Source organism: Panthera uncia (genome assembly GCF_023721935.1).
Source record: "Panthera uncia isolate 11264 chromosome B2 unlocalized genomic scaffold, Puncia_PCG_1.0 HiC_scaffold_24, whole genome shotgun sequence".
NCBI lineage: Eukaryota > Metazoa > Chordata > Mammalia > Carnivora > Felidae > Panthera > Panthera uncia.
This window is the reverse complement of record NW_026057580.1, coordinates 63650386-63657896: the sequence shown is the minus strand read 5'-3', so window position 1 is coordinate 63657896 and position 7511 is coordinate 63650386. Positions and strand designations below refer to the sequence as shown.

The following is a 7511-nucleotide window of genomic DNA, read 5'->3' as shown; positions in this document are numbered from 1 at the left end:
GATGAACAGACATCACCACACACAGCAGTGTGCTCCTCACCAGACCGAATGCAGTAATCATTAGCTTATGCACGAGAGGCTAGAGTTTGTGTGAACATAGGGTTCCGCTGTATGTACTAATTCCCCTAAGTGCTTGTGACACTATGTCAAGAGTTCAGCGGCTGAGTTTCACATAGGGCAGTGTGATACATCGGGATTATTAGGATCCTCCCGGAATAACTTCCCTGAGTTGATTGCCTTTGACAGATCAGTTTGCTTTGATTAAAAAGCAATTGCTGCTGTCTAGTCAAATTTAAACACTTTGGCTAGAAAAAGCTGAACTCTAACTCTGTCCAGTCTATAGAAACACCTTGATGTGAAAAACACATCGAATGTAGTGATGTAAAGAGAAAACTGAGTTAGCAATTCTCTGGGGTACAGTTTTGTAATAATGTGAGGGAGCGCATAAATGCCAAACAAAAGTGACCCCAGGCATATGTGAGGGAGGGAAGAGTACATTGCTTTTAATAGCAACTTTACTTGTGCCCAATGTGCTGCTAAATCAGTAACAATGTTTGAGGTACCACTCTGCTCCACACTCATACAACATTCACTACCATTAGATTTGGGAGTAAAAAGGATCCATCTTCTGGGATGAAGAACGGAAAATATTTGGGGATATAGGCATCTCTCCCTTTCCCCTTTCTGAATAGACCTAGGAATTTAATGGAAGAAATAATACTATCAAGACGGCTGAAGTAGCAGTATGCGAAAACATAAACCATCTTTTAAAAAATGAATGGAGGGGAACCTGGGTGGCTCAGTCGGTCAAGCATCCGACTTCGGCTCAGGTCATGATCTCATGGTTCATGAGTTCGAGCCCTGCATCAGGCTCTGTGCTGACAGCTCAGAGCTTGGAGCCTGCTTCAGAATCTGTGACTTTCTCTCTCTCTGTCTCCTCCCCAGCTCATGCTGTCTCTCAAAAATAAACGTTAAAAAAATTTTTTTAAATGAATGGAATATCTGATTTTAGTGAAATTTACCCTTAATGCCTGACATTACATTCCCAGCCTGCATGAGTTGTAGGACAAGATGATATTAAGCTGACATCCAACTTATCTCTGGTGGATCAGCAAAGAAAAGTATTGAAACTAGTGTTAGAGGAAAGTCTCCTATACACTATCCCTTGCATCACATCTTGCTTTTATGTTTAGGCTTCTTGAGATCTTTGAATATGGAGGCTAACTGGGATGTTTAAAGTGGAGGACATGAGAAGCCTGGCTTGATGGGCTTCTCTTTTCTTGGGAATTTAAGTCCCCGGAGGGTATAATCCTTATATGGACCCAGGCTACAGAAAGCACTGGTTATACAGAGTTTTTTTTTTTTTTTTTTTTTTTAATTTTTTTTCAACGTTTTTTATTTATTTTGGGGACAGAGAGAGACAGAGCATGAACGGGGGAGGGGCAGAGAGAGAGGGAGACACAGAATCGGAAACAGGCTCCAGGCTCCAGAGTTTTAATTTTAGTGAATTTGTAGTGAACTTTTATCCACAAAGAGCACTGTTGCCATGTCATCTATTAATATATCTGTGGAGTTGTGCAACCATCATGATCTAAGCTTAGGCAATTTTGATCACCCAAAAGAAACCCAGGTATCCATTAGCATTCTGTCCAGCAGAACACTGTGTACCAGTAATCAATGCCAGGAGAGGACTCCAACTACACGGAGGACAGAAAAGAACATTACAGTGAGAGCCAACTGGTATAGAGTCCAAATACTTGTGCCCACTGCATCTTAGTATCAGAGTCACGAAGGAAAACGGAACATAGCTAAACACTGGATGGAACAATGCTTTTACTCACACAGAGAAGAGACAGCCTGGAACTTCCAGAAAGACCTGGCCAAAAGCAGTTCCATGGAGTATACCGAGAATCACACTGTGGAACAGCACTGTGCAATGACAGCCAGCCAGCTTGCTGGAGGGTACCCTTTACAGGCCATCCCCAACCGCTTCCCCAATTACATCTGTGTACCCAGGAGGCCTGAAGCCAACCCTATGAAGGAGCTGCAGCCCAAAGAGGAGGATGACTACCATGACATGAGTGTCCAGCGTTGGAAGGAGAGTGTGGGCTCAGGGGTTGCTGGCTTCCTTGAGTGGTGGTCATCAAGCTGCCAGACTGCCTGGCCAGCTGCCACCTGTTGCTGATATACACTCTGAGTTAGCAATAGCTCTGGGCCAGGGACAGACAGAAGAAGCTCCGCAGGGGGAGCCCAGCTGCCCTCACTTTCTCCTGGGGGCCACTCCACCCCTTCTCTCTCCCAGAGCAGCCCCTGTCCCCTGCTCCTGAGGGTCTTCTGGGTTTTGGGCTCTCCCTCCTAAAATGTGGCCAAAGAACTTAGTGTTGGGGGTCTTGAGCTTCACTGGGAACTTGTCCCTAGGCCGGTCCCTCACTTCAGCCTGAATGTCCTCCTTGGTGGGGGCGATGGCTCCTTGTGGGGCCCTCCTCCGTCTGAGGTCTCAGCAGGGCTGTCTGGATGTGCCGGTTTCTCTTCAGCCCCTCTCTTCACTGCTCCTGTCATGCTTCTTGGGGAGCAAAGAGGTCCTCCCTGTGGTCCCACAGACCACAGCACAACATCTGGGGAAGGTGGAGGAAAAGGGCCACGAGGCGCACCAGATCATAGGTGATGTAGCTGTCAGTCTTCTTCAGGCCCAGGATGCATGGAGCGAAGCAGGGCTTGTTCTCAGCGCCGCATCACTGTGTGGCTGTTCCAGAGGAAGAAGCCAAACTGGTACAGGTTTTTGGTGACACTGTGAGGACAATGGCCTTCATCCAGAAGCGCTTGTTTGGCCACTGGATGGACAGCATGGCCCACAGGAAGATGAACACGGCGGCGCCAGGAAGGTGGCTGAGGCGGTGACCACGTGGTTGAGGACGATGAGGACGGAGCAGAGCAGTTCCGAGTGGGCGGCCATACACTGGTAAGTGGCCTAGAGCAGCCTCAGTGCCTGGCCCTGCCCCACCGCGAACCGCTGGGCCTTCTCCAGCTCCGGGACGCACAGGTGCCTGGTGAGGAGAGGTTCACTGCCCATGCGCATCCGGCTGCCAGTGTGGGCTGGAAGCTCCCACGGTCACACAGGAAGCCGACCCGCTCGGGACCACTTCCTCCTCGCTGCTGCTGCTGCTGAGGGTACTGTAGCCGGTGCTGAGGGGACTGCTTGTGTTGTCGGTTGTGCTGCTCAGCGGCTCACCTGATGCCGTGCTTGGTGCAGCGCGGGCCTCTGAGGGGCCTGGCAGCGTGGCCTGGGCTTTGCTCTCCTACAGCTGGTCCAGCAGGCGTTGGTGCGTCTCTCCGCCCCCGAAGGAGATCCTGCGAGTGGAGTTGGCACCGGCGCGCAGCACGTAGCTCTCGGCGCTGTGGTGCCGCGCGAAGCTGTGCAACTAGTATGTCGGCCCGCGACTTCGGCTCAGGCCTCCTTCCCCGCGGGAACTCCACGGGGCTCGTGCTCAGCTCTCGCTGGGTCACGTGGCTGCGCCAGGCCTTCCGCTGGCTGCGCCTCTGGGCGCAGGCCGTCCCGCGGGCAGTTGTCCTGCCGGGCCCCCTGCCACCGCCGCCTCAGCACTGCCGGGACGTTGGTCACCCGCTCCTGCTGTGCCATCTGAAGGGCGCTCTGTGCCCCCCTCCAGGGGTCCGTGGACTGGGCCTCCTTCCCCTCCTCACTGTCAGACTCGAAAAGAAAGTAGTCCCGGGCGGAAGTGGACGGGTTGGGGGCGGTCTGGACACAACCTCCTCCACTGTTTCTGCGGCAGGGAGAAGCCCCCTGGACTGCCGGGCCCTGGCTCCTGGTCTCGGGACGGGCTACCGCCCGCTGGGTCCTGCCTGTGCTTCTCCTGCTTGGCACAGTTGTGCCAGGGACTTCTTTGCTTTGTGCCACGGGTGGATGCTTTTGAGGTTGACAGCATTGTAGAGGGCGAAACTCCTGGAGGCCTGCAGGGCGGGTGGCGTGGACCTTGGCCTCGATGTGCACCAAGCGGTGGCTGAGGAAGAGGCAGCGCTGCAGCAGCAAGAATAGGGAGCAGAGGCCGTCGCAGAGGACCTGGCCTCCTCCACGGGCAGCAGGCAGTCCTGGTTCCTGCCCAGCGTCTCCTTGGAGTCATAGTAACCTTTGACTTCAGTAAAAGCTGGGTGACCCAGCAGAAGTTGCTCTGCATTTTCTCCACAAACATACAGGACAGGAACAAGAGCACGTTCTTGGAGATGATGGTGGTGACCGTGTATAGAGAATGTGGCAGTCCCATGGCAGGAGGCAGGCACGTGTGTTCTTCTGCAGCTTGGTGCTGAAGAGCAGCAGGTATAAGCAGGCTAGTACGTAGCCCAGCTTGAAGATGCTGATGTGAGTAGCCCCCTTGACTAAGGCCAACCAGAAGAGGAATGAGAAGATGGCCACCTTCATCATGTTGAGGTAGGACCTTCAGGGGATGAAGTTGGGCATGGGTTAGGCTCCCCTCCACAGGCTCCAGGTGGTCAGTATTGATGCTGGCCACCCCTCTGTGTGCTTGGCAGGAGGTGCAGAGCAGCAGGAGGAAGTCATTTATGAGGTTGGTAGAGTTGGGGGCCCTGAATAAATTGGGCAGGTACCCCACTTGCATGTGGAGTTCACAAGGATGGCCTGGCCCCAGTGCTACAGGTAGTTTATGCACAGGGTGGGGAGAATGCCCAGGTACAGCAGGTACCGGTGCAGCAACAAGAGTGCCAGGAAGAGGCACTGACCAGAGTGCTGGTGGGTGAGGATGCCATGCAGGATGATCATGAAATTCCTGCACTGCCCAAACACGTTCACGGCCATCCGGAATATCCCCAGCCCAAGTTTGTAGAAGAAGAACTTGAGGCAGCTGAGCAAGTCCTGGCTCAGCCACTGGGGAGTGCTGTCATTTATAGACAGCAGGGGCCAGCAGGTGTTGTGGATGGTGATGTTCCTGGCATTGGTACATGGTGGCCTCAGATGCCAGCAGCAGTAGGGTCTGTAGGTGCTTCTGGATGTAGCCCAGGTTTGGGAAGCCCTTCCACACCCCCAAACCAGTTAGCAGGGTTAATGGGCCTCTGGTATAGCAAAAACTGATTTTTTTTTTTTCCTTCTGTCTTCTGAAAGTTGGTGCTATTGAGAAAGGGTTCAGTATAGTTTCTGGAGTACTCATGGGGTTGATGATCTCGATAGACAGTCTCGCACAGGGTGATGATGCCGATTCAGATAGTAGACTGGCAAGAAGCCATGGACCAGAAGTGGGGGTAAGGCAGGATGAAGGCCCACAGCACAACCAGTGAAAGGTTCATCATTAACACCTCCTTTGGGGCCATCCAGATAGTGTATAAGACTACCAGCTTGAAGACATGCAGCTTTAGCAGTTATCACAAGAACACCTGCATGTCGGTGAGGACATCCCAGAAGCCAGTGGCCAACTCCAACAGCTGTTTGCCCACAAGGCCCCACTTGTTTGCTGTTGCTTCTGGAACTTGTGTGGCTTGGTGGGAGCCAGCTGTGCTCAGCCCCTTGTCCTTAGAAACCTATTCTTCCTCCTCCTGCTGCTGGACCAGTGGGGTGCCACTTACCACACCCTGCCTGTGAACCCAGCACAGGAGGCGGTGCCGGGTCAGGGGACATGCTTCAGACTGAAGAGCTGCATAAAGGGCTGGTGGAAGGAGTGCTGTGCAGGATGCAGAGGAGCAGGAAAAAGCCAGGGATGAAGATGCTGGAGAAGAACTTGGACATGCTGAGCTGCTCCAGGCTCAGGTCCCCCAACTGCTCATTGCCCATCAGGTTGTGCCAGTATATGGTGAAGTTGTGTAACTGGAAAGTATAGACAGCGATGAACACCAGCATGGTGTAGGCTACACCCAGCCACCAGAACGCTTTGAACAACTTCTGCTACCGGCTATAGTGATGTGGACGAGGGTGAGGCAGAGCAAGAAGGGGAACACAGAGACGATCTTGTAGATGATGGGGCAGCCGGCAAAGCTGACACCAATGAACATGCCATCAGACATGTAGATCCAGTACTTGGCATAGACACCTGTGATTGGCTCCCCCAGGCTCTGAAACAGCATCTACATAAACTTTGTGTCTTCCGTGGTGACTTCCATTAGTGCAGTGGGGTCTTCACCTTCAGCAGCTTTTTCCCCTTCCTCCCTCTTCCCCTTCCCCTCCCCACACCCTTCCTCTCCCCAATCCTTCTCCTCCTCCTCCTTCTTCTTTAAATGTTTATTTATTTTTGAGAGAGAGAGAGAGAGCATGAGCAGGGCCGAGAGAAGAGGGGAACAGGGGATCTGAAGCAGGCTCCACACTGACAGCACAGGGCCCGATGTGGAGTTCATACTCATTAACTGTGAGATAATGACCTGAGACAAAATCAGACACTTAAACGACTGAGCTACTCTGGCACCCCTAGCAGCTACCTTTTGATACATCAGGTGTAGCAGGAGCCAGAAGGTAAGAATGTGCAGCGCCATGGCACCAAGGTTTAAGCAGAGGTGGCAGGTGTTCTCTAGCTCCAGATGGCCAGGCTGACAGGGCCAGGGTCGTGGTGAGCTCGGGACACTCCTCCATGACCCACATGTAGGATAGCCCACATAGTGCCAGCCTGTAGAGCAGGATGGAAGGTGATCAGAGCATGGCCAGCTGATGGCAGCTGCACATCGTCCAGATGAGGCAAGCCCAGAGCATCAGCACAAAGGCATGAAGGCCAGCCAGCTGTGGTAGGTGATGCTCCATATGATTATGGTGATAAGGGCACACACATGCATAGAACACTGTTCCGTGATGAAGTGGGCCCCATGTCTCTCTAAGCTCAGCCTGGGGCACAGAGGGGTACAGCTGGATGGGGCTGTGGCCAGTCAGGTTGTGCCTGGTGTAGTTGTCAGTCTCTATGTCAGGTCCTGTGATCATGATGTGCTGGGCAGCCTCCTCTTTCATGGCAGCCCTGGCCTGGCCCTAGACCATAGTCCACCTTGGTTAGCTCCACCTGTCTTTCTTCCTTGCCCCTGGAACCTCCTTTCTCTGGTCCAGGGGTGGTGTATGCAGAGCTTTAAGAGTGAGATTCATTACCTTGACTGGAAGACATCTGAGGTCCTGGAAGAGGTCTTCAGGAGGCTGCAGTTCAAGGTTGGGAGTCTGGATGAAGATGGTGCCTTAGCCTTCTTCAACATAATTGAGGATGCTGAGTGGGCCATCCTTCTCAAATCTTGTTCAACAAGCACATTACCAGTGGGGGCTGGCAAGCTTCCATACAGGCCTGGGGTGATATACCTGTCAAACCGTAATGCAGGTGTCCTAAGGTGAGCTCAGGAAGGTGAGCTTCCATGGAGCAGAAGGACAAATGCTCCCTTGATCTTGATTTTCAGTGTGAATACACATTGTGAAAACAGGCCCTCATGATCCTTCTGATATCTTGGTAAGTTTTAAGTAGGAGGTGTCAGAAGAGTTACCACAAGGATAACTGGCTTGTGGTGGCCAAACGTTCATAACAATGTTGCTTTAT

At 52.6% G+C, this 7511-nt stretch overlaps 1 pseudogene; it reads right to left on the bottom strand.

Moving 5' to 3' along the window:
- Positions 1-1542: 1542 nt before the first annotated feature.
- On the bottom strand, positions 1543-6777 carry LOC125939120 (piezo-type mechanosensitive ion channel component 1-like; annotated as a pseudogene).
- Positions 6778-7511: the final 734 nt, after the last annotated feature.